The sequence below is a fragment of the Geotrypetes seraphini genome, chromosome 7 (genome assembly GCF_902459505.1).
Source record: "Geotrypetes seraphini chromosome 7, aGeoSer1.1, whole genome shotgun sequence".
Lineage (NCBI taxonomy): Eukaryota > Metazoa > Chordata > Amphibia > Gymnophiona > Dermophiidae > Geotrypetes > Geotrypetes seraphini.
Genome location: NC_047090.1, coordinates 110,065,622 through 110,089,382, shown reverse-complemented (window position 1 = coordinate 110,089,382; position 23,761 = coordinate 110,065,622). Strand labels below are relative to the sequence as shown.

Genomic DNA, 23,761 nt, shown 5'->3' with positions numbered 1-23,761 from the left:
GAGGAGGAATCGGCGGAGGGTAAGACAGGCTTCAGCATGGCAGGGAGGGAGGAAGGCAGTTTCCGGCGTGGCAAGGAGGACGAAGGACTAAGGCTGGAAGGCAGTGAAGGGGCTCAAACTCGGAACATGGGAGTAGGTAGGTCAAAGAACAAAGGCTGGAAGGCAGTGAGGGGGGTCCACGAACTTGGAACATGGAAGGAAGGAAATGGAAAGGGACAATTGTTTGGCCTGAGTGAAGAAAGGAAGGAAGGAGACTCATGAAATCAGACAACAAAGGTAGGAAAAATGATTTTATTTTCAATTTAATAATCAAAATGTGTCAGTTTTGATAATTTATATCTGTTGTGTGTATTGTGTGTATATGAAAAATGAAAGAAACAGCCTGGCAGGGAAGGGAAGACAGGATGCAGAGCCTGGTATATATTAGTACACAATTTGGTTCAGAATGGGTTTTTTTTCTGGTTTTCCTACTCTAAATCTAGAGTGCGTCTTATGGTCTGGTGTGTCTTATGGAGCGAAAAATACGGTACTCAAAGTTCAGACTGGTTTCAGAAAAAGTCGAGGAACAAGAGACATTATTGCCAATGTTAAGATGGATATTGGAGAAGAGCAAAAAATACCAAAAGCCCCAATACTTTTGTTTCATCGACTACAGCAAAGCTTTTGACCATGATAAACTATGGATGGATCAAAAACTGGCTGGCAGGCAGGAAACAGAGGGTTGGAGTAAAGGGCCACTACTCAGACTGGCTATGGGTCACGAGCGGAGTCCCACAGGGGTTGGTGCTTGGACCGCTCCTGTTCAATATATTTATTAATGACCTGGAGGCGGGAACAAAATGTGAGGTTATAAAATTTGCGGATGACACCAAACTCTGCAGCAGGGTTAGGACCACAGAAGACTGCGAGGACCTGCAAAGGGACCTAACGATACTGGAAGAGTGGGCAAAAAAGTGGCAAATGAGCTTTAACATAGAGAAATGCAAGGTCATGCATGTAGGGAAAAAGAACCCGACATTCATCTACAAAATGGGGGGGATCACTACTGGGGGTAAGTAACCTTGAAAGAGACCTGGGGGTGATGGTAGACACAACATTGAAGGCGTCGGCACAATGCGCGACAGCCTCAAGGAAAGCAAACCAAATGTTGGGTATCATTAAGAAGGGTATCACGGCCAGGACGAAGGAAGTCATCTTGCCACTGTATCGTGCAATGGTGCGCCCGCATCTGGAGTACTGTGTCCAGTACTGGTCGCCATACCTCAAGAAGGACATGGCAGTACTTGAGGGAGTCCAAAGAAGAGCGACTAAACTGATAAGGGGTATGGAAAACTTCTCATATGCTGACAAGTTGAAAAAGCTGGGGCTATTCTCCCTGGAAAAGCGGAAACTTAGAGGAGACATGATAGAAACCTTCAAAATCCTGAAGGGCATAGAAAAGATAGACAGTGACAGATTCTTCACACTGTGGGGAACCACGAGTACAAGGGGGCACTCGGAGAAATTAAAAGGGGGTAGGTTTAGAACAAACGCTAGGAAGTTCTTTTTCACCCAGAGGGTGGTGGACACATGGAACGCGCTTCCGGGAGGTTGTGATAGGCCAGAGCACATTACAGGGCTTCAAAGCAGGTTTGGATAGGTTCCTAGAAGATAAGGGGATTGAGGGGTACGGATAGGAGTTGAGGTAGGCTATAGAAATAGTCAGAGACCATTGCACAGGTGATGGGCCTGGAGGGCCGCCGCGGGAGCGGACCGCTGGGCGGGATGGACCTCTGTTCTGACCCAGCGGAGGCAAGTTCTTATGTTCTTACTCTAGCACAGTGTCTCTCAAACTGTGTGCCCTAAAGAGATTCCGGGTGTGCCACGAGAGATTCCAGAAATTTATTTTATATTTAAAAATTCCCTTCATAAGTAAACACCACAAGAGATGACATGTATGTTGTGTACGCAAGAGTCAGTCAATGTTATGAATATCTGTGTGCGTAAGGATATTACTGCCCAGACAAGCATCGTTCTTTGATGCGATTGGTTCTTAAAAACTAACGGCAAGCAATTTTATTTTTTATGCATTAGTTATCCTAACTTGAGCATCAAAAGAAGTCAAGGTTTTATTACCATCTGGATCTTCTTATTTATTTAAAATATTTATAATCTGCTTAATAAACTAAAAGACTCACAAGCTTAAATTCACAACAGAAGGTTTTCTCCCTGATAATTTGTATTATGTCCCGAGAAGCTCTAAGATTATATCAGAAGAAGGGGGAACAGATCAGCTTGTATCCTCAGACAGTTTAAATATATCACAATTTTTGGAGTCATCTAATGACTATATTGCTAAAAGAGCTACCCTGTTAGTCACCTTCAAAACTGAATTAGAGAAGCAAGCTGTTCTTAAACTTTATTTTTCAAATAGACAGACCCTGTTCTGCGGGCAAAATATAAATGTGTTCCCCGATGTCTCCAAGCAAACACAATATAGGCGAAAACAGTTCCTACAGCTAAAGGCCCGTGTGGGAGCTTAATTCTTTCTTAAATTTCCCCGCAAATGCTTGGTCACACATGAGAACAATAAATACATTTTTGTTGATTCATCGCAATTGGAAATATTTTTGCAAGATAAATCTAAATTGGATAATTTGCCCCAGACTAATTCAGAGGTTTGAAGAGAGGAGATTTAAAAGAAGTTGAACTAATATCCTGCCTGCAGATAAGGTGACTATGTATCCTATATAATAAAACCCTAAGTGCGCATGCGCACTTAGGCCCTGATTCTCCAAAGTGCATCCCGATTTTAGGCAGCTGTAGGCGTCCTACAGCTGTCTAATCAGCCAATCGGGATGCACGTTTTTAAAAAAAAAATGCTCCCCAGGAAAGCCTGAAGGCGCCTAGGGAGACCCGCAAGATGCCTAAGCTTGTCTAAGGGCCTTAGGCTGAACCTAGGCGGCCCTACGCGTCTCCCTAGTAGAGGAGAAGCTTAAAATGTAGGCCAGCAAAATGCTGGCCTACATTGTAAGTAGACGCGGCCGCTATACTTATCGCGGCAAGGGATCTCTCTGCCGCTATAAGTATAGCGGGCCGTGGCCCCCTGACCAGGAGAGTGCCCAAACCCTCTGCCCGAAGACGCACCCTCCGACACTACCGACCGCCCCCCCCGATACTACCGACCGCCCCCCCCCCCCGACATTACCGATCTCCCCCCGACAATATCGATAGCTGGCAGGAGGGTGCCCAATCCCTCCTGCCCGAAGACGCACCCCCCTCCCCGGCGCTAACAACCCCCAAACCTCCACTCCACCAAACCTGTTCTTAGATGGGTCTTGCACGTCTTGAGCCGGCAGGCACGCCTCGTCGAAATGAAGCGGGCCCGCCCCTTCCCAGCTCATCCCGCCGAAGCCTAAGGCCTGATTGGCCCAGGCTCTAGAAGCCTGGACCAATCAGGCCTTAGGCATAGCGGGTCCGCCCATCCCCACTTAATCTAAGGCCTGATTGGCCAAACAGACCTTAGACTTAATCTAAGGCCTGATTGGCCAATCAGACCTTAAACTTAGTGGGGATGGGCGGACCCGCTATGCCTAAGGCCTGATTGGTCCAGGCTTCTAGAGCCTGAGCCAATCAGGCCTTAGGCTTCGGTGGGATGGACCGGGAAGGGGCGGGCCCGCTTCATTTCGACGAGGCGTGCCTGCCGGCTCAAGACGTGCAAGACCCATCTAAGAACAGGTTTGGTGGAGTGGAGGTTTGGGGAATGTTAGCGCCGGGGGGTGGGGTGCGTCTTCGGGCAGGAGGGATTGGACACCCTCCTGCCAGCGAAAGATATTGTCGGGGGGGGGAGATCGGTAATGTCGGGGGGGGAGGTCGGTAGTGTCGGGGGGCGGTCGGTAGTGTGTGGAGGGGGGTGCGTCTTCGGGCAGAGGGTTTGGGCACCCTCCTGGTAAGGGGGCCGCAGCCCGCTATACTTATAGCGGCAGAGAGATCCCTTGCCGCGATAAGTGTAGCGGGCCGTGTCTAATCTAACCCGTTTCTCTAACCCGCGTCTGTAACATGGACGCCGGTTACAGAATCGGGGTTTAGTTTAGGCCGATTCTGAATAGGACGCCTCTCCCGGGCGTCCTATTCAGAATCAGGGCCTAGGTGTCTTGCGGGCTTCGCCTTCAATATAGGCGGCCTGCCTGGGGAGCATTTTTTTTTTAAAACGTGCATCCCGATTGGCTGATTAGACAGCTGTAGGACGCCTACAGCTGCCTAAAATCGGGACGCACTTTTAGAGAATCAGGCCCTTAGGGTTTCATGATCCCCGTGGCCGTGTTTTCTGATCCATGGCCAGATTCTATTTTAGAACCCGGTGGCAGGGAACACTCTGGCCACTTCCCTCCTCCCGCACTCACTCACCAACCGCTGGAAGAAGCGCAGGCAAGCTCTCTCCCTGCCCGCCGCCCTGTCACTCCTCACACACGCACGACGCCGAGCCAACCGGCCAGTGCCCAGCAGAAGCCCCGACACAGCACCGACCACAAGGGAAATATGAATCTTAGCTGTTCAATCTTTATGGCAAAGTCATTTCCAGAAAAGCAAATTTGGAAGAAGAGAATATTGGTTTCAAAGTTGGTGGCCAAAATTTAAGAAGCCAAGTGGTCAGCCATTCCCCAAGGAATTGAAGGATGGGCCAAAATAGAATTGCCATCTCTAAGAAACACCACAAGAACCACTTAACTGAAGGAGCTCTACCTCAGAAAGAACCATCTGTCCCACCATAGGAATGACCAAAAACTGCACACCAGGCCTCCAAGGAGCAAGACTTGTTCCACTCAATGCAAAGAATTAAACCGCTAGGACAAGCCTGTTAAATTCAGTGTCGAATAAACAACCTGAGCCACCAGAGCACCCAGAGGAGACAGCAAAGTATACTCTATGATGTAAAGGACGAACAGTGTCCAAAGTCTAGGAAAAACATCAGGGAAGACATCATGAATGCCCCCCTAGGGATGCAGCTATGCCAAGGATAAGTACTCAATAGCCAAGAAAGGCATCTCACTTGGCAGCCAGCAAAGAATATGCACCTGAAAGATGGGATTGTGCCCAACAGCAAGACATGGGGTTGTGCTTGGTGCCAGAAATGTCTGAAACAGGACTATGTTCGACAGCCAGCAACCGAGCTGTGTTCTACGATGGAGCCACAGATGGTCTCAAGTGATAGACCCATGCTCTATATCCAGAGATGGAGCCATGCCAAACAGGCCACACACTACAACCAGAGATGGAGATGGAGCTAAGCCAGACAGAGACATGCTCTACATCTAGAGATGTGTGCCCAACATACAGAGAGGGAACCATGTTAAACAATCAAGTAGAACTGCATTCTACTCCTAGAGAAGGATTCACGCTGAACAGCCAGGAGCCGCCACTCCCTACTTCCAGAGGTATATCCATGTAGAAGAGCCAGGTAGAGTTATGCTCTTTATCTAGAGCTGGAGCTACACTCAACAGTCAGGTGAAACCATCTTCTACCTCTAGAGACAGAGCCATGCGGTACTTCTAGGTAGAGCTGTGCTCTACAATCAGAGACAGAGCCATGCTGAATGAATAGGTGGCACCACAATCTATATCCAGAGGTGGAGTGAAGTTGTACTGCTGGGTGCAGCCATGCTCCACAACCAGAGATGGGGGTCATGCTGAACTGCCAGGTGGAGCCATGCAACACATCCAGAAGTTGAGCTCTATATTCAAAGATGGAGGCCTGCAACATGGTCTTTACTCCATGTACAGAGATGGGGACATTCAGTATAGCCAGGCGGCGTCATTTAGCTCTACATTTAGCAATGAAGATGAGCTGCAATGCCAGAAAAAAGATGTGCCCCACATCCAAGGGCAGAACCGTACTGTATAGCATGCTCACTCCAAAGCTAGCTATAGAGTCATGTTCAATGGCCAGAGATGCCAGCATGCTCTGAGGCTAGAAACAGCAACATGGCCCCCCATAAAATCAATTTCATGGGACATGACCTTCACAAGTCTATTTTTGTTCTATTTATGGTTACTGTTAAATGTGCCAAATTATAAGCCATTTGGTGGACATTTAGAGGTCGCTCAACAATTTTTAATTTAAGACATAAAATGCAAATTCAGAATTTATATTAATTTTCCATCTAAACCTGAACTGTGAGCAAATGCACATGGAAAGAAGTTAAAGTACATACTGTGCTACTTACAGGCTTGTTGGCCTAACAATTTATTAAGCATTGTTCAATGACTGGTAACTAATGTCATTCCACAGTACTTAACTATTTTCCTCCTATTGGTTTTAAAAGTATTTCCCTGTAACTTCATCGAGTGTCCCCTAGTCTTTGTAATTTTTAACGGAGTGAAAAATCGATCCACTTGTTCCCATTCTACTACACTCAGGATTTCGTAGACTTCAATCATATCTCCTCCTCAGCTGTCTCTTTTCCTAGCTGAAGAGCCCTGCTGCGTGACGAAACATCTTGCATCTGCATGATTAGAAACTGTCTATCTTCTTCGATTTTCATTGTGACTAATGCATCACTGGTAGCAACAACAAAAAGATGAACGAGTCATTCTTTTAAGGCTTCTTGATTCTACCAATCACATTCAGTTGCGTCAGAGAAAAAGCTTCCGCTCACACACGCACGCGATGCACGTAGGCTCCGGTGGCTTTCAACAAGTACTCTGAAAAAACCTTAAAACGCGCCGAGAAGGTAAGGGGGGGGAGGAAGGGAGATGCACGGACCACACAAGATTTTGGGCAGAGTGTCTACTCTTACCCCAGAGGTGACTCATTATGAAGAGAGTAAAGCCCTCCTTAACTCAAATCAGACAGACTTCAGAAATTTTGCCAGCAGCGCAGGTTGGCAGTAAATAAGTACCAACTAATTTGCCACAGTTCATCTACCTCAAATTCTTTGTTTTCTAGTAGCCCATGTAATTGAAATCCTGATCTGATCTAACAAGAGCTGCTGCTTAGTTCAGTTTCCAGCTTTTTCCTGTAGGAGGCACTGCAAAACACCGCTCAAATTTTGTATCCTCTGACATTCTTTGGGATATTAAGCAAATTACTTTATTCTCCTTTTCCTTTAGTATCAAATTCAGTTATAAATTCCTTCATTATTTACTTCAGCATAATCTATTACTTTTAAAAGTAATTTAAAACAGTAACTAGTTTCATTAGGAAGGGGGGATGCTATGGGGACGGAGCAGTGAAGGGGACGGTGGTCCAGTGACGGGGACAGATTTTTTTTCCCCGTGTCATTCTCTATCCTGAAGGAGAGGCAAAACACGGTGAAGAAAGTGCTGGGAATCAGCGATTTTCTCTGTATATGCTTGGAATCAGCAATTTCTCTATGCAAGCTGATGTAATTTGGGGGGGAGGAGCCAGCAAGCTAAAAAAACGTGAATAACCGAAACCGCGAATACAGAGGGAGAAGTGTATATTAAATTAATGGAAAGTTATCAAGTGCTTTGCCACTTCAAGATGTTCAAAACCAAAACCAAAACTGCTGCCTGAAAAACAACATTGCCTCCAAGTTTACCCTTCTGTGAACTATTTTCCCAAGATTAATAATATAACAAAGTGCAGACTCACAGGGGCACTCCTTTCTTAACATTTCCTTTGTCTGCAAGTCGGTAAAGAATTAATGACAAGGTGCTGTGTCCAAGCGTGACTGAAAACATATTGGCTTACAGAAGCAGAAATTACTCCACACCTGCTATTTCATAAGCAACCATCTTCAGTAACCTTTTCGCTGCTTTTCTACAACTGAAGTGAGTTACTTTCTGCTGTTAAACAGGAATATATCTCCTACCATTACTTATGTATTTATGGGTGTACAGCAGTTATAGTTTGAGAGAGAGCTTACAATTTTGTTAACAGTATAAAAATAGTGAAATGACCAAATGTAAATATAAATTCAATCAATGAGGTAAACTAGAAGATAGGAAAATTGAAATCTTAATAGAAACAACACAACATATTCTATGTTTCTATCGTCTTATTCTATGTTTCTATCTCACTAGAGGAACGAAGAGAGAGGGGGGACATGATTGAGACGTTCAAATATGTTACGGGCCGTATCGAGGTGGAAGATGATATCTTCTTTCCTATAGGTCCTTCGACCACCAGAGGGCATCCGCTGAAAATCAGGGGAGGGAAATTTCTTAGTGATTCCAGGAAATACTTCTTCACAGAGAGGGTGGTCGATCATTGGACCAGTCTACCTCTGCAGGTGATTGAGGCCAGCAGCGTGTCAGATTTTAAGAGAAAATGGGACATTCACGTGGGATCTCTAAGGGAGTAAAGTCAGGGGGGTGGGTCATTAGAGTGGGCAGACTTGATGGGCTATAGCCCTTTTCTGCCGTCATATTCCATGTTTCTAATGCATATATACACATTAAAATTGAATAGAACAATAATCAAATACACTTCCCCCCTCCAAATTCATTAGAGAATAGTTAGGGGCAGAGCCGGCCTGCGAATATGGAAAAATTGCGAATAACCTTAGGGCTGAATGACCCACCCCCCATCTCCCTCCCACCTCTCGAACCTCTCTACATCTCACCTGGTGGTCTAACGGTAAAGCAGGGAGGAGTGATCTTCCTACACTCCTGCCCCTTGAGAAAAAAAAAAACTGGTTTTCATGAGTTTCTACTGTAGTTTTGTGAGACCATCACTAGACCACCAGGTAAAGTGTGGAGATTTCCAGGAGGCGGGATGGAGGCAGAGGTAGGTCAGAGTTTAGAAACTCACGAAAAACCAAAGTCAAGAGTCCTAAACCCGCAAATTTGGAGGGAGAGGTGCAACACAAATATCAAAATGTGAGTGCAGTACAAATTATACATCACACTTGGCAGCATGAAGACAGTGGGATGTCCTCATGGAAGCCCAGTTCAAATCTCCTTGTGTCCTTGAGCAAGTCAATTAACCCTCCATTGTGCCTCAGACTGTGACCCTTGAGACAGGAAAATGCTTGCTTTATCTGAATGTAGCACACTTAAAAGCTAAAAATTTTAAATACTTGAACCAAATCTTAAATATCCATATAACACAGATATGGCATGTTTTCAGCACAATACAAATGACACACCTTAATAGACATACATTAGAGCAGTCAAACATATGATGTTCATAATGTCAGCACAATACAATGAATAAAAAATTATTCTACTGTACAGGCAAATATATATGAGATATAAATGTCTTAAGTGCAGAAAAACCCCACAAGCAGTATATGAGAGGGTGCTGAAAAGTTCTCAGCTCAACCAAGAGAATGACATGGATATGTTCAATCAAGTCTCTGCTTTCATCTGCTAGTAAGGGGGACATAACCCATAGACCTGGACTGGTCTAGCAGGATAATGAAAATGGAAAAATTATGTTCTTACCTGTTAATTTTCTTTCCTTTAGACGCAGCAGATGAATCCAGAGACCAAAGGGATAGCACACATCTACCAGACCACTCTCGAGACTACGGCGGGAGCTCACAGCAGCCATTTCCTATTGGCGATCTACACGGGGGCAGGAGCGTAGGAAGATTGCTCCTGCCCCGAAAGCCTGCTAGACCACCAGGTAAAGCCGAGATGCCGGGAGGAAGGCTGGAGAGAGGTGAGAACGTGCTAAAATATGGGTTCCCCCCACAAAAAAAATAAGTACGAATTTGTGAAACCGCCGAATGTGGAAACCGCGAATGGGGAGGGGGAAGTGTAACCTAAAACTATACTCCAATCAGGGATTCTTAACAGGTGGATGAATATGCAATACACCTTTCTAGAACCGAACTACATTATGCTGAAAAGCACTTGAATCTTCAGGGAATTAAAAGCCAAGCCCTTGGGCACACCATTCTGCCAAAAAGAAAGAATGTGAGACAGAGAAGCCTGGAAGAGTGAAATACCCTGAGCACTACTGCAAGGATCAAAAACTCCCCAGACTCTAGCATACACCGTCGACCAAAGTGGGACAGATTTTCCATGTTGATTGGAGCCTAAGTGAGTAAATCTGGAATCAACAGAATCTCAACTGTTCACCCGTCTAAAGATCCATGTTATCTGCATACAATAGAAGACGCAGTCAATCCAGAGTTACTAGGATCACCTTGCCCTGAAAACGAGCTATGCGATGTAACCCACAGCCGAGCATCTGCCAAAGGTGAAACATATAAAGGAGAGAACTCAGAGGTTATGAAAGAGCCAACGCGTCTACCCCCTCTGACTCCCGCTCCCTGCATCTGCTGAATAACCGAGGGAGCTTTGCATTTCAAGAAGAGACACTGAGGTCTAGTTTTAAGAATCACCAGCTGTATAAAATGGGAGTTGGGACGCCTGAGTGGACAGTTCTCATTTTCTCAGATGTAGAAGATTTTTGCTAAGGAAGTCTGCCTAAACATTTTTCCGGACCCGCACTATTAGCCACTGATAGAAGAGGAAGATGAGTTTCTGCCGCTTGAAGCAGAACCATTACCTCGCTCGCCAACTGAGGAGTTCGCTTAACTCCCTGCCTGTTGAGATATACCACCGCCATGACACTCACCTAAAAGATTATCATCAGCCATTGCTGAAGCATGGTCTAAAACACCTAAAGTACCTCACAACTCCAGAATGTTGAACAAGCACTGAGCCTCCTTCTGAGACTGGACTCTGTGCGCTGAGGACTGAAGGCAGTGAGCTTCCCATCCCAACAGACTGGCATCCTTCATAACTATGAGCCAGTCCAACTATGACCATAGCATGCCTTTGAACAGATTGATCTCACTGCGCCACCAATTCATGCTGAGCGGTGCCTGAGGAGTCTACAGGAGAGCACGGTTGCAGCCTTGAGATACCCAGAATCACCAGGACAGAAGCAACTGCTGCATCAGTTTCATGTGAAATTGATCTCAATGCCCTACATCTACAGATGCCACCATGGATCCTAGAACCTGTAGATAATCCCATACTCTCAGGCTGGATGATTGAAAAAGAACCTGAGATTGTATCTCATCACCCCGTTCTCTGGGAATAAACATATTTCCTACCTGGTTGTCAAACAACACCCCCTAGATGTTAAAATGATTGGAACGGAATAAGAGAGGTCTTTGTAAATTGGAAGATCCAGCCCAAATATTGTAGAAGAGAAATCACTCATTTGTGACACTGGGAAACAGTCCTGTCTGGATTATGGCCGAATGAACCAGACGTCCATGAAAAGATGTACCTGAATCCCCTCTTTGCAATGAAATGTTGTCACTACTACTATGACCTTTGAAAATGTTCATGGAGCTGTGTCTAGTCCAAATGGAATCATTCTATACTGAAAGTGCTGGCAGAGGACAGCAAAGCGAATATACCGCTGATGCGGTGGCTAAATGAAAGCATGTAAATAGGTTTCTTTGAAATTGAGCGATGTAAAGAACTCCCCTGATGGAACCGCTGCAAAAAAAAAAAAAAATCATCTCACTATCTCTGTTCAAAAATGTCTGATGTTGAGAAACTAATTGACCCTTTTTAGATTCATTACCAGTCTGACTTTAGATCCATAACCAATCTGACTGACTCCCCCTTCTTGGGCACTATGAGTAAATGGAATAGCTTGCCTGGCTTCCTTGTTCTGGAGAAACTGTAGCTACCAGCCCTAAGTACAGGAACACTTGAAGGGGGACGCTCGAACACCATTTTTGGCTGCACATGACACTATGACCTCAAAAAAGAATCTGCAACCTAAAAGAAGAAATGTAAGTTGCTATCGTATCGAATAATGTTCATGACCCACAGACCGGACATCAACGATGCACCTTCAGAGCGAAACGCTGGTGTCCTGGGCACAGTCAGGATGATACATGGAATCCATGGACGGAATAAAGGAACTGTACAGTTCAAATTTGGGTTAGCACGGGAAGGAGAAGTATGATTAGGCCCATAAAACAGTCCACCTGGTCTATATCAGTTGATATCCTGAGAATGTGGAACTCATAGTATCCATCTCTGTTCAACCCAAATGGCGCTAATAGGAAAGTCGTACTAAGTGCAAGTTAGAAAGTCTAATCTCTGCCCAACAGCATAAGAGGTGCATCTGGTGGCCTGCAACAGCAAAGCCGCAAAGGATAACTGCAGGGATGATTCCCACTCCAATCCCGCTTATCCATCAGTACCACCCTTCCATTACCGAGACAGGTGGACATTTCTTTTTTTTTTTAAATCATATAGCCTACAGTACCCTAAGACTTCTTTCAAACATGGCCCAGAACTGAAACGAGTGTCCGCCAAGCATTGTGGCCAGAGAATATAAGGTCTATCACTCGCCATGAGAGGGTTGTAAACCGCATAAGCCTGTGTAACATCATTTGAATATGAAAGCCCTGCATCGCCTGAAACATAAAGTCAGCCCCTCCTATCTGACGATGTGAAGTGCTGCCAGGTCATCTTACTCTGTTGCCAGAGAGTGCTCGAACTGAAATCTCACCCTAGTACTACTACTAGTAATAATTTCTATAGCATTACCAGACACCTGCAGCGCTGCACACATGATGAAAGAAGAATAAAACAGACAAGCCTGTCTATGCTTACCAGTGTGGTGATATCCTCACCAGACAGGGACCTTAGGAGAGAGGAAGAGATATCAGTCCTGAAAACAGAGTAGTCTCCTGCTGCTGACCACACTCAGCGGCGATGCACCTCCTGCTGACCTAGTCCAGAACCAGTCGAAACTGGGCAGCAGAGAATAGAATTGAGTCTCTCCTGAAACAACTCCTTATGCAGAGCACAATGGGCCCCACTAAAGAAAATTGTACCGTTCAACAAATTAAGCCGCTGAGACAGAAAACCCAGTGAACTTGACTGCAGCGGCATCAGGAAAGCATGCCCCAATCTCTCCGACACTGTTGCCTCCGATCACACAGCAGCTGTGGCAAACAGCAATAATTTTAGTGTTTGGGGAGGAAAGCTGCGACTGTTGCAGAGGGACTGCCAGAAGAAAATAACACACACTCGCACCTTCAGCGAGCAGGAACAAAACCCAACTCCTTTGACGCCATTGTAAATTGAGTCACACCCGTTCTTCACGAATTCAGTGTGGTTTGCGAAAGTTACCAAATCAAATGCGCGTGCTTTTCAAGCATGGCAAATGGCTAACCCCTCCAACTTGTTATGGAAATGCATTGCTGGAGCTTTCCGAGCCACCGTTAAGACCAGTGTCAAACATGTTTGTCATTCACTCGCACACAAATACGGCTTCACTTCATCTGTAGCACTGCAAGTCACAGCAAGCTTGAAAATAAAATTACACACACTCGAGGCAGGAACCTGCCTTCAAAAATGTCTCTAACATACCCACTCATGACTCAGAAACCCACAGCCTAAAATTTCCATAAGAAACCACACACTCGATGCAGGAACCCAGAGCCTAAAATCATTCTAACAAAACATACTTACATTAAACCTGTTAAGGTTAAGGCTTGAAGCCACTGATTGTTTAGTACTGGCAGAGCCAATATACTCGCAAAGCTGAGCAAATTACATTTGTTGTAGCTGCTTCAGTACTGGAAGGGCTTTGGTCTCCCCCTATATTTTTTTTTTTTAATGATGGGAAAAATGAAAAATATATAGCGACTGGAGAGAGGGTGAGGCAGGAACCTGGGGGGGCCCAGGTATAACCCCTAAAGCCGGCACCGTTCAGCCAGACACCCCTGTCTCACTAAAGAGAAACCTCAACAGGAGAATAAAATTGCTGTCTTACTGAAGAGAAACCTCAACAGTAGAAATAGATTGCCCAGTCACAGCCAGCATTCAGGAGCTAGTTGAATAGCAACTGTCCGCCTGCTGGAGACAGAGCATACTGAAGATACAGGAGGAATGCCAGCCAATAGGACCACCTGTTAATCAGTTTCTCTATCTCCACCTGCTGGTAGAAGTGTGCTATCCCACTAGTCTCTGAATTCATTTGCTGCTGTTGCTAAGGAAAATGTTTTATGCATTAATTTAAAAAGCACAGAAGTTACAAAAGGTTTGCTAAGTATCAAAAATTAGTTTAAGCCTGAGGCATTTTGTTTACATCTCTCCTCCTACTGTGTCAGTGTTCTTTATGGCAATATGCCAATATCCACAACTGTTTCTAAAGTGAAAGCCTTAAGGGTTTTTTCTTCAAGCCATTATTTGGCCATACAACAACTGATACTTTGTTCCTTTTTACTACTTACAGATTACTTGGGCTAATTCAGTGACTATAATTGTACATTTCACATATGTTGAAATGGTGGGTGGCATTTGGTCGATTTACTTATTTTGAGGTTGACAGCATGAAAAAATTTTTCTTGGTTGCTTTTCTGAATATATTTGTTATTCAGAGCTAAGGCAGAGGCTACGCAGGAGGCTGAATAATATGGAGTATAACAAGAAATTCAGACTGACTTTGCAGTAAGACACCAAATACACAGAATATATTATGTGTCTCATTTTCTCATCATGAGTTTGAGGCATTCAGAGGTGCACTGGTTCCCAACAGCAAAAGACAACAAAACCACACTGAGCATGCTTCAGCAGAAAGGTAAAAATGCCCCCCAATTCACTACAGATTCTATATGCAAATGATCTGATCGGACAAACGCCCTATTGCGATCCCACTGATTGCTGTAAGAGCGATCGAAACGCATGCGCAGAGTATCCTTGTTGTTGATGCAATTTACGTGTGCGCTAGCTCTTCACCCTTACTACATAGTTAGTGGGCGGGGTTTATTCCCGCACAACACTGGCAGTAAAGCACAATCAAGCTCAAAAGAAAGGGGGAGGGGTGGCTGCAGTTTACTTTTGCTGGCCCTACGAGTTGGACATTTTTAAAAAGGAATAATTTGTGACCGACACAGTGAATTATTTTGTGTAGCCAGATTATCGAACAAAACACGCTATAAACCCGCAGGTTAAAACCATGGGCTCGCAATGCGCTTTTAACAGAATATATAAAAAAGGAATTTTTACACATATGTAAAGATATTTAAAAGTTTTATTTTTAATTTTGATGGTTGTTTTATATGGGGTTGTAACCTCGATACTGATATTTCAGGGTGGGAAAGGGCAGGAGAGTCGGCAAGGATAGTAAGCGACTGGTCCTCAGCAGTCGCTTCTTTTCGAATCGGCAAATTCAATCTGTGTTTCTTCTTCTGCTTAGTGAATCGATGGCTTCCTACTTTTGCATGCCATTTCCCCTCATTTGTATGGGTGGATCGGATCGGAGATTGATCGAGAAGCTGTTTAGTGAATCGGGTTGAACTCCTATCACTCCCTCTGGAAGCACGTTCCAGGAGTCCACCACCCGTTGGGTGAAGAAGAACTTCCTAGCATTGGTTCTGAATCTGTCTCCTTTTAATTTTTCGGAATGTCCTTTCGTTCTTGTAGTTGTCGAAAGTTTGAAGAATCTGTCCCTCTCCTCATCCAGAGAAGAAAGAGTGCTAAACAGACAAGAGGCACCATGTCCTACATACAGAGATGCAGCAGCATTGAAAAGCAGATAGCACCTTGTTCCAAAAGGAAGCAGAGTCAGCTAGGTATGCAATGCCACACTCTACATCTAGAGATGGGCTGTGTTGAATGGGCAGTAGGTGCTCCATTCCATATTCAGAGATAGAATCGAGCTGAAAGGGCAGGAGGCCCCAGAGAAGGGGATGTGCTGAGTAGTTTGGAACCACTACGCTCCTCATTCCAGACTGGAGCTACAACTAACCGCTCTTGCTGGGTCAACAGGAAGGCAGCATCATGCTTCAAAATCAATGGATATGGAGCCAGCATAAACAACCAGGTGGTCGACCAGTGATGGAACAAAGTTGCCCACTAGGCAGGATTATGCTTACCCTTCCACAAGAGAGACTACAGGAACTGACAGGAGAAGTTGCACCCACTTAAAGGGGAATGAAGCAGTCCAACCAGACAGAGATCCGTGCTATCACCCATGATGCTCGACCTCCAGAGAAGGAGGCCAGAGTGTAGGGAGCAGAGCTTGCTCTTTCCACCTCGGAAAAACAAGATGCCTCTCCTGAGAAGAGAAAATCTGTTACTCAAGGACCACCACATGCATACAAAATAGACTGCATCTGCCCCCCCTCTTTTTTTTTAAAGAAGGGCTATGCTGCCATAGATGATAGGAGATGGAAAAAAGATGGTGCCCAAAATGCTGCTATTGCACATTGTGCCTGCCTATAAAAACAGGGAACATTGAAGGGGGCATATATTCCCTGAGGAAAACAGAAAACATAGGTGATCAACATAGGAGCATATTCTTGTGACCTAGGACCTAGTCAAGACAACTGCCAGAAAATACCATGCACACATAGCTCACTGGAACAAGTAGCAACTGATCCCCAGAATATGACCAGTCCAAACTAGAAATAGTCCCACTGGGAGGTACTGAGATTGGCATGCCACTGCTTGCCCTAGAAAAGGCAGAATGGAATGCTCTTATTATTTGGGTTTGGCCAGATACTTGTAACCTGGATTGGCTACTGCAGAAACAGGAGACTAGGCCAGAAGGTCTGACCCAGTATAGCTATTCTTATGAGTAAAATCACCATTATTTTGTTTTTCCCAGATCAAGCATACCACCCAACTCTTGGAACATGCATGGATATCAATTCAACACGTCTCCGAATGACAAATATTAAAAAGGGTCTAAAAAACCTTACCAAAAAACAGCAAAACCAGATGCTAAAGACACCAGCTGCTGTAAAGACACCAGCTACTGTCAGGGTGAAGTACAGAATGCCTCATCAGCAGGCTCCAAAGAACAGGCTTAGGACAATGGCAGAGGCCAGGCAGATCCCGTCAGAAGAGAGACTTTGAAGAGGCCACTGGAGAAGAGACACAAACACCAACACTTGATCTCAGAATAGAACTGTAATCTGCAAAGTCTAATTCTCTATCTGTCCTTCCCCCAACATCTGAAAAGTTCCAATGAACTATACTAACCTAAGGTTAAAGAAAAAGGCATAAAACTTACAATTTTTTTAGCTAAGTTAACTGTAGAGACATGTAAAAACTAGGCCAGCCCCTGCAGCTGGATAGGAGTAATGCATAATCCTGAATTTCCATAAAGACTGATACTGAAGGGAAAGGTCCAAGTCGTTCTGCCCACTGCCATCCCAGAAGCCATCCATTAAAGAGGCTGCACCTAGAAACCATATTACGGCGGGAGAGGAAACAAAGAAACCTCTGGTCCAGTCCACCAATCCATCGGATCTCTACTGAAATAGATCCCCCCCCCCCCTTCAACATCCAGAGTTTCTATATCTGCATCTCTCAAATGTCCATTGGGTACTATATTATCTCCATCTCAGTTATTTTTGTCAAGATTACCGGGTTCGTATGCTTTTCTTTTGTATCCTAGCGATCTTCCAAAAGCAGTAACTTTGCCTTCTCAAGTACAGTTTCCAAAGCTGGATATAAGGAATTAAGAGGTTACTTTAAATGATGTTTTGCAAGCTATAATGGAGGACTAGTGGAATTGCTTTGTCACTTACCTATTTTCTTTTTCTCAAGAACCTATTGCTCAATTTTCAAATGTGAACTCATATTTCTGCATTGGATAAATGGGTCATCATAATTTAAAGCCACAGATTTCATCTCTTCAGAGTTTTTCCTGCTATTACAGATGTGTTCACTTTGCACTTAAGGTTTGATGGAAAGAAATCTGCTATTTCTAAATGCTGCTTTCTCCTTTCAATTACTTATTGCTACTCTAAATTTTAATAGAAAAATATTTCAGGTTTTAAAAATTTTATTTTAAAAGCTTAGATTCCGCTTAAAGCCTAAGCAGGTCACAATAAAAACATACATACACAATACAAACACCAGCCAAATATCACAAAACACAATCTCTTATTCCTGCTGCTAGCTACAAGCACATCAATTTGAGAAAAAAGCTTGAACAAATGTATTAACAGTGTCTTTACCTATAATTATCTAACAATACTTTGCATATACCAAATTGTTATTACAGTATACAGTCAAATCTTGGTTTGCAAGCATAATTCGTTCCAGAAGCATGCTTGTAATCCAAAGCACTCATATATTAAAGCGAATTTCCCCATAAGAAATAATGGAAACTCCAGACAATTCGTTCCACAACCCAAAAACTCTGATACAAAATAATATGCGTACTTGTATTGCATGACTGTGCTCATTTAGAACAGTCACTACACTCCCGCAGCGTCAGAGAGAGAAGAACCATCGGCTCAGTTATGATAATGTGACACGTGTACACTGTATGTACTCGAATTGCAAGACATTGCTTGTATATCAAGTTAAAATGTAATAAAATGTTTTGTCTTGCAAAACACTTGCAAACCAAATTACTTGCAATCCAAGGTTTTACTGTATTCCTAATAAGTGCTGGACTAGTGTTGCACATCATGAGGAGTTTAATACTGTTTGTTATACACAATTTTGACCTTCCTGGGTCTTTAAAAAATTCCCAACATAATATTTCTTCTAGAATAATTCTCATTACTTATGAGAAAGATAAGTGTCTGTTTTAAAAGCAAACTTCATATTTTGTGGTAGGAAAATTTCAAGTATTTCCTAATGTAGTCCATTTAGCGTTAGCTTCACAAAAAAGCTTTTCTCCTCTTGAAACCTTAGGTGTTGGCTTTGGGACTACAGCTTTTTTAAACTGCCATGTAAATGTTTAGTATCATTAAGATAATAGTAATATGTTTGTGGATTCAGTTCAATTAGAGAAATTTATAGATAAACATTAGAAGGAATAACTTTAGAAGGAGCAGACTTGTGTGTTTAGGAAGTCTGAAATTGAATTAATGGCACGGATTTGGATGAGGATCTAGTAAAAATTTAAAAATGCAATGGATTTTTTTTCTTTGTATTTGTATTACTCTGTCCTCCCCTAGATGAGGGCTTGCTGGTTATTTAAATGGACGTTTTCTAAATTGTGTTGATGTAATAACGACTTCTTTATTTTATGATTTTATTTTCAAATGTATTTCCAAAAATATTAATAAAAAATTCACTGCATTAAGACTAAAAATTCAAAAAAGCCAACTCCTCACTGATCTTCAGTGTAAACCAAATTGACTAACTTCCCTTCCCCCTCCCAGTCCTCCAGCAATATATATGTGGATTTTGGGATGCACTGTGCAAGGGCTTTGCTCAGTAGGACTCTGGACAGGCAATCAATGTCTTTTATTGGTGTCATTAGAGCTACTTCTTGGTAAGCTTCCAAAGAGACCAGCTATAAACAGAGTCAACTACACATTTTTGTTTACACTTCAACAGCGTACAAAAGGCCATGTTAACAGTTACAAGGCTGTTAGGATTCTCAATACTAACTCCAGGCATCTGTCTCCTTAACATCAAAGCTCATGCAGTAATAAGCAAATTTTTGTTGTGGTTCTTAACACTTTTACAAGAAAACCTTACAGATAAAAGTCGGCATCTTTCAAGGAAATGATTTATATTTTGTACATCTGGGGACTGGGGCCCATCTACCTTACCTTCAGAATCTGACTGCAGACAAATGTGTTTCTTAGGATTACTTATACAAAGAGGGTGGTAATTGCACAATAGAGCATACTAGCTCATTTCCCTATTACCATATATACTTGAATATAAACCGATCCAAATATAAACTAAGGTGACCTTTTATCCATCAAAAAATGAGGAAAAAAAGCTTGACTCGAACATAAACTGGGGCATCCAGCTGTTCCCCCCCCCCCCAATTCCTCCCCTGAACTGTCAGGCTCTGCACCCAGCCCCTTCCCCTCTCTCCATGCCAGGCTCTGCAATTAGCATAATCCCTCACGTCTCCTGTCCCAGCCAGCCAACTTTGACACATCCCACCTCCCTCCCACCTTCCAGATTTTTTTAAAAATCTACCTTTAAAGCCCCAGTGGTCCAGCAGTGAACCGGAGCAGGAGTGATCTTCCTAGGCTCCTGCCCCATGCAGAGCCACTATCTGAATGACTGCGGTGAGTTCACATAGAAATATGATGGCAGATAAAGGTCAAATGGTCCATCCAGTCTGCCCATCCACAGTAACTATTACCTCTTCCTCTCTCTAAGAGATCCCATGTGCCTATCCCATGCTTTCTTGAATTCAGACACAGTCTGTCTCCACCACCTCTACCAGGAGACTATTCCGTGCATCTATTACCCTTTCTGTAAAAATGTATTTCTTTAGCTCACTCCTGAGCCTATCACCTCTTCACTTCATCCTATGCCCTCCCATCTCAGAGCTTCCTTTCAAATGAAAGAGACTCATGAGCATTAACACCACATAGGTATTTAAACGTCTCTATCATATCTCCCCTCTCCCGCATTTCCTCCAAAGTATAAAGATTGAGATCTTTAAGTCTGTCCCCATACACCTTATGATGAAGACCACGTACCATTTTAGTAGCCTTCTTCTGGATTGACTCCATCCTTTTTATATCTTTTTGAAGGTGCGGTCTCCAGAATTGTACACAGTATTCTAAATGAAATCTCACCAGAAGTCTTATAGAGGGGCATCAATACTTCCTTTTTCCTACTAGCCATACCTCTTCCTATACACCCTAATATCCTTCTAGCTTTTGCTGTCACTTTTTCAACCTGTTTGGCCACCTTAAGATCATCACATACAATCACACCCAAGTCCCGCTCTCCTGTAGTGCACATAAGTTCTTCATCCCCTAAACTGTACTGTTTCCTCTTGTTTTTGCAGCCCAAATGCATGACCTTGCATTTCTTAGCATTAAATTTTAGCTGTCAAATTTTAGACCATTCTTCAAGCTTTGCTAGGTCTTTCTTCATTTTATTCACACCATCCAGAATGTCTACTCTATTGCAGATTTTGGTATCATCCGCAAAGAAGCAAATCTTACCTGAATGCCCTTCAGCAATATTGTTTATAAAATGTTAAAAAGAACAGACCCAAAAACAAAAACTTGAGGCACACCATTGGTAACATCCCTTTCTTCAGAGTGATCTACATTGATCACTACCCTCAGTCACCTTCCACTCAGCCAGTTCCTGATCCAGCCTGTCACTTTGGGGTCCATCCCAAGGGCACTCAGTTTATTTATTAGACGCCAGTTTATTTATTAGACGCCTGTCAAAGGCCTTACTAAAATCTAAATGCACTACCTCTATCCAATTCTCTGGTCACCCAGTCAAAGAAATTGATCGGATTTGTCTAAAAGACTTGCCTCTAGTGAATCCACGTTGCTTCAGGTCCTGTAATCCAGTGTTTCTCAACTTGATCCTTGAAAAACCCCTCTGCCACTCAGGTCTTAGGATATCCACAATGAACATGCATAAATTTGATCTGCATACACTGCATCCATTATATGTAAATTTATTTCAGGCATATTCACTGTGGACATCCTGAAAACCCTTTAAAAAATTAAATGCTACTACAACAGTGATGCACTAGAGAAAAGGCCCTGCCAGAGCTGGCTGCGAGCAGCCTGTTTTGAGGCTACCTCCTACTGATTTGCTGCGCTCAAGTAAGGAAGGGAGAGAAGGAAGGAGCAAGGGAGTTTGCGGTTCAGGACTGCTGCTTGCTTCGGCCACTTCAGGGCTTGAGGGAGGAGGCATTTGCAGTTCAAGACCGCTGCTGCATTGGTGCTTCAGGGAGGGATAGAGGGGGGTTCATAGCTGCTTTGGGGCTTGAGGAAGGGAGAATTTGTGGTAGAGAATGACACCGTTCCCGTCCCCGCGGATAACCGCGGGAAATAATCCTATGCCATTTTCTAGTGTCTATTTCAACTTCAGTCCTTCTACACCAGCATTCTTCACAGCAAAGCTTGAGGATCAGTGGTTGTGGCCATTCGTACTCCGATTCTTCCCTCTCTCCTTAAAGAATGACATGAAGATGGTTTCCCCGCAGTTATCCGCGGGGACGGGAACAGTGATGAATTTTGTCACTTTGTCATTCTCTAATTTATGGCTCAGAATGCTGCTGCTGGTGCTTTGGGGGACCTTTTTTTCTCCACCGGCAAAGTTTTTGCTGGTTGTGAGAGTCCCGGTTAACTAAGACTCTACTGTAGCAAGAAATGGAAAAATCTCAGATGGCAAATCACCTAGGCAGGTAAGAGTTAGCACCTAACACCTGTTCACCAGTCTGCAAGGAAGATGAAAGACTAAAGAAAGAGGTGGCTCCTTTGAGACTTAAGAGGCAGCAGAAGGTGAAAGGGGCAAGGAAAGCAAACAAAAAGGGTCAGCCTAAATGGATGAGACATTAAATCAAATTTTATCCCCACTCTGCTTCTAAGCATTTTGACTGGCACTCAAGTTTTTCTAAACATTTCATCAACACTGCACCAAAGTAGTGTTTAAATTAGACACCTGGGGGGTGGGGAGGAGGAGAGAAAATGTGAGACGGAAAGGAATGCAAAAGATGCCATCTAGTTTAGAGCATGATAGGAAACAGCCATAAGTAATAACAAAGCAGAAGTTCAGAGTGGTTAGGGAGAGCTATGTAAGGAGATTAGAAACTGTAGGCTTGTGTCCATGAACAGAGAACTAAATCGAAACAGAGCAATTTATACTTTTCCTAAGATGAAAGAACCAGAGGACCCGAGATGGGCAGACATGTATCGCAAGACCTTTGTTAGTCCAAAGGGGGAAAATGGATAACTGTGCCAGAAAGGAAATAGGGGAGATGCGGGAATGAGATTAAAAGCAGCTCAGAAATTTATGAGCAAGTCTGTGGGAACTACTAGAATGAATCATCCTACCACCCACAGCTATGGCCATGGAAACCAAGTCTAAATCATTAGCATTAAGGAACACAGGTGCCAATGCAGCACACACACAGCGGCACGCCATCAGCGCACAAGGAGAATCAGACCACTGGCATCTCTCTTGCACTGCATTTCGGTTTTCAGGCAAGACTGATGTCCAAGAGGATATTTTAATTTGTTTGTTTCGCAACAAGCTAAAACTTTCTCCCCAATGTTCAAAGGCGGCAAATCAATTTCTTTCCCAGCTCTTACATTATAAATTCAACAATATGCTACAAAAGCCAGCGTTATTAATACTAGCTTCAAGTGGAATTGAAGATGGCTCAAAAAGAGACTTCATTTGAAGGGTACACTGAAGAATATTTCAAATGTATTCTTTCAAAACCAGCCCTACTTGATGAAGAAGATATACCGTCTGGGGAGGCCTCTTGGCTGGAATTAGAAAACACAATGAAGAGGGCAATCAGGGCAGAGCTACACAGTAGCACGTTGGTACAATATCTCAAGCGGACGATGATACCCAGGGGATTACGTATTATAAAAGAGCCCAAGATGATTTCCACGGACAAATCTTTTTCGGACCGGTGGACAGCCATTTTAAACAAATGCTCCAGAGATTTAATGATCCTCCTGGTGGAGACTACTGAAGGGACAGAGAAAGAACTTTGTGCTAAAGCGAGTGTGATGGAGAGTGATTTAAAGCAAAGACCTGATATATCTGATTTTGATTCTAAACTACAAGATCTGAAGATGTCTATGAAAAAGTTTAGAGAAGAGATAAAAGCGAATAAAATAAAAAAATGGAAACGTGACGAACGTGATTACTTGAATGATCAGGTATACACCTGGCAGAGAAGATACTCTGCAGCTCCAATAAAAAAGAAAGTAGCATTCGACAGCACTTCAGGAGACTCAGACTCTACCGGTGAATCCTCTATGGAAGCAAGTAGTGAAAAACCAGGGGAGTCCACCAATGTGGAAAGACGGGGCAGAGGACGGACACGACAACCACGAGGAAGAGCAATGTTACAACAACCAACAATGAAAACTCGGACGGGGAC

General features: G+C 43.7%; 1 protein-coding gene across 10 annotated transcripts in view; it reads right to left on the bottom strand.

Annotated features, from left to right (window-relative positions):
* SIPA1L1 (signal induced proliferation associated 1 like 1) overlaps positions 1-23,761 on the bottom strand; it is a 484,222-nt gene that overhangs the window by 365,832 nt on the left and 94,629 nt on the right. For 2 of the 10 annotated variants that reach the window (XM_033951213.1, XM_033951214.1), the window contains exon 2: positions 16,647-16,811. The exons of the other annotated variants lie outside the window; for them this stretch is intronic. The gene's annotated coding sequence lies outside the window, so the exon portion shown is untranslated. The remainder of the gene's footprint in view (positions 1-16,646; positions 16,812-23,761) is intronic. 10 annotated transcript variants of the gene reach the window in all.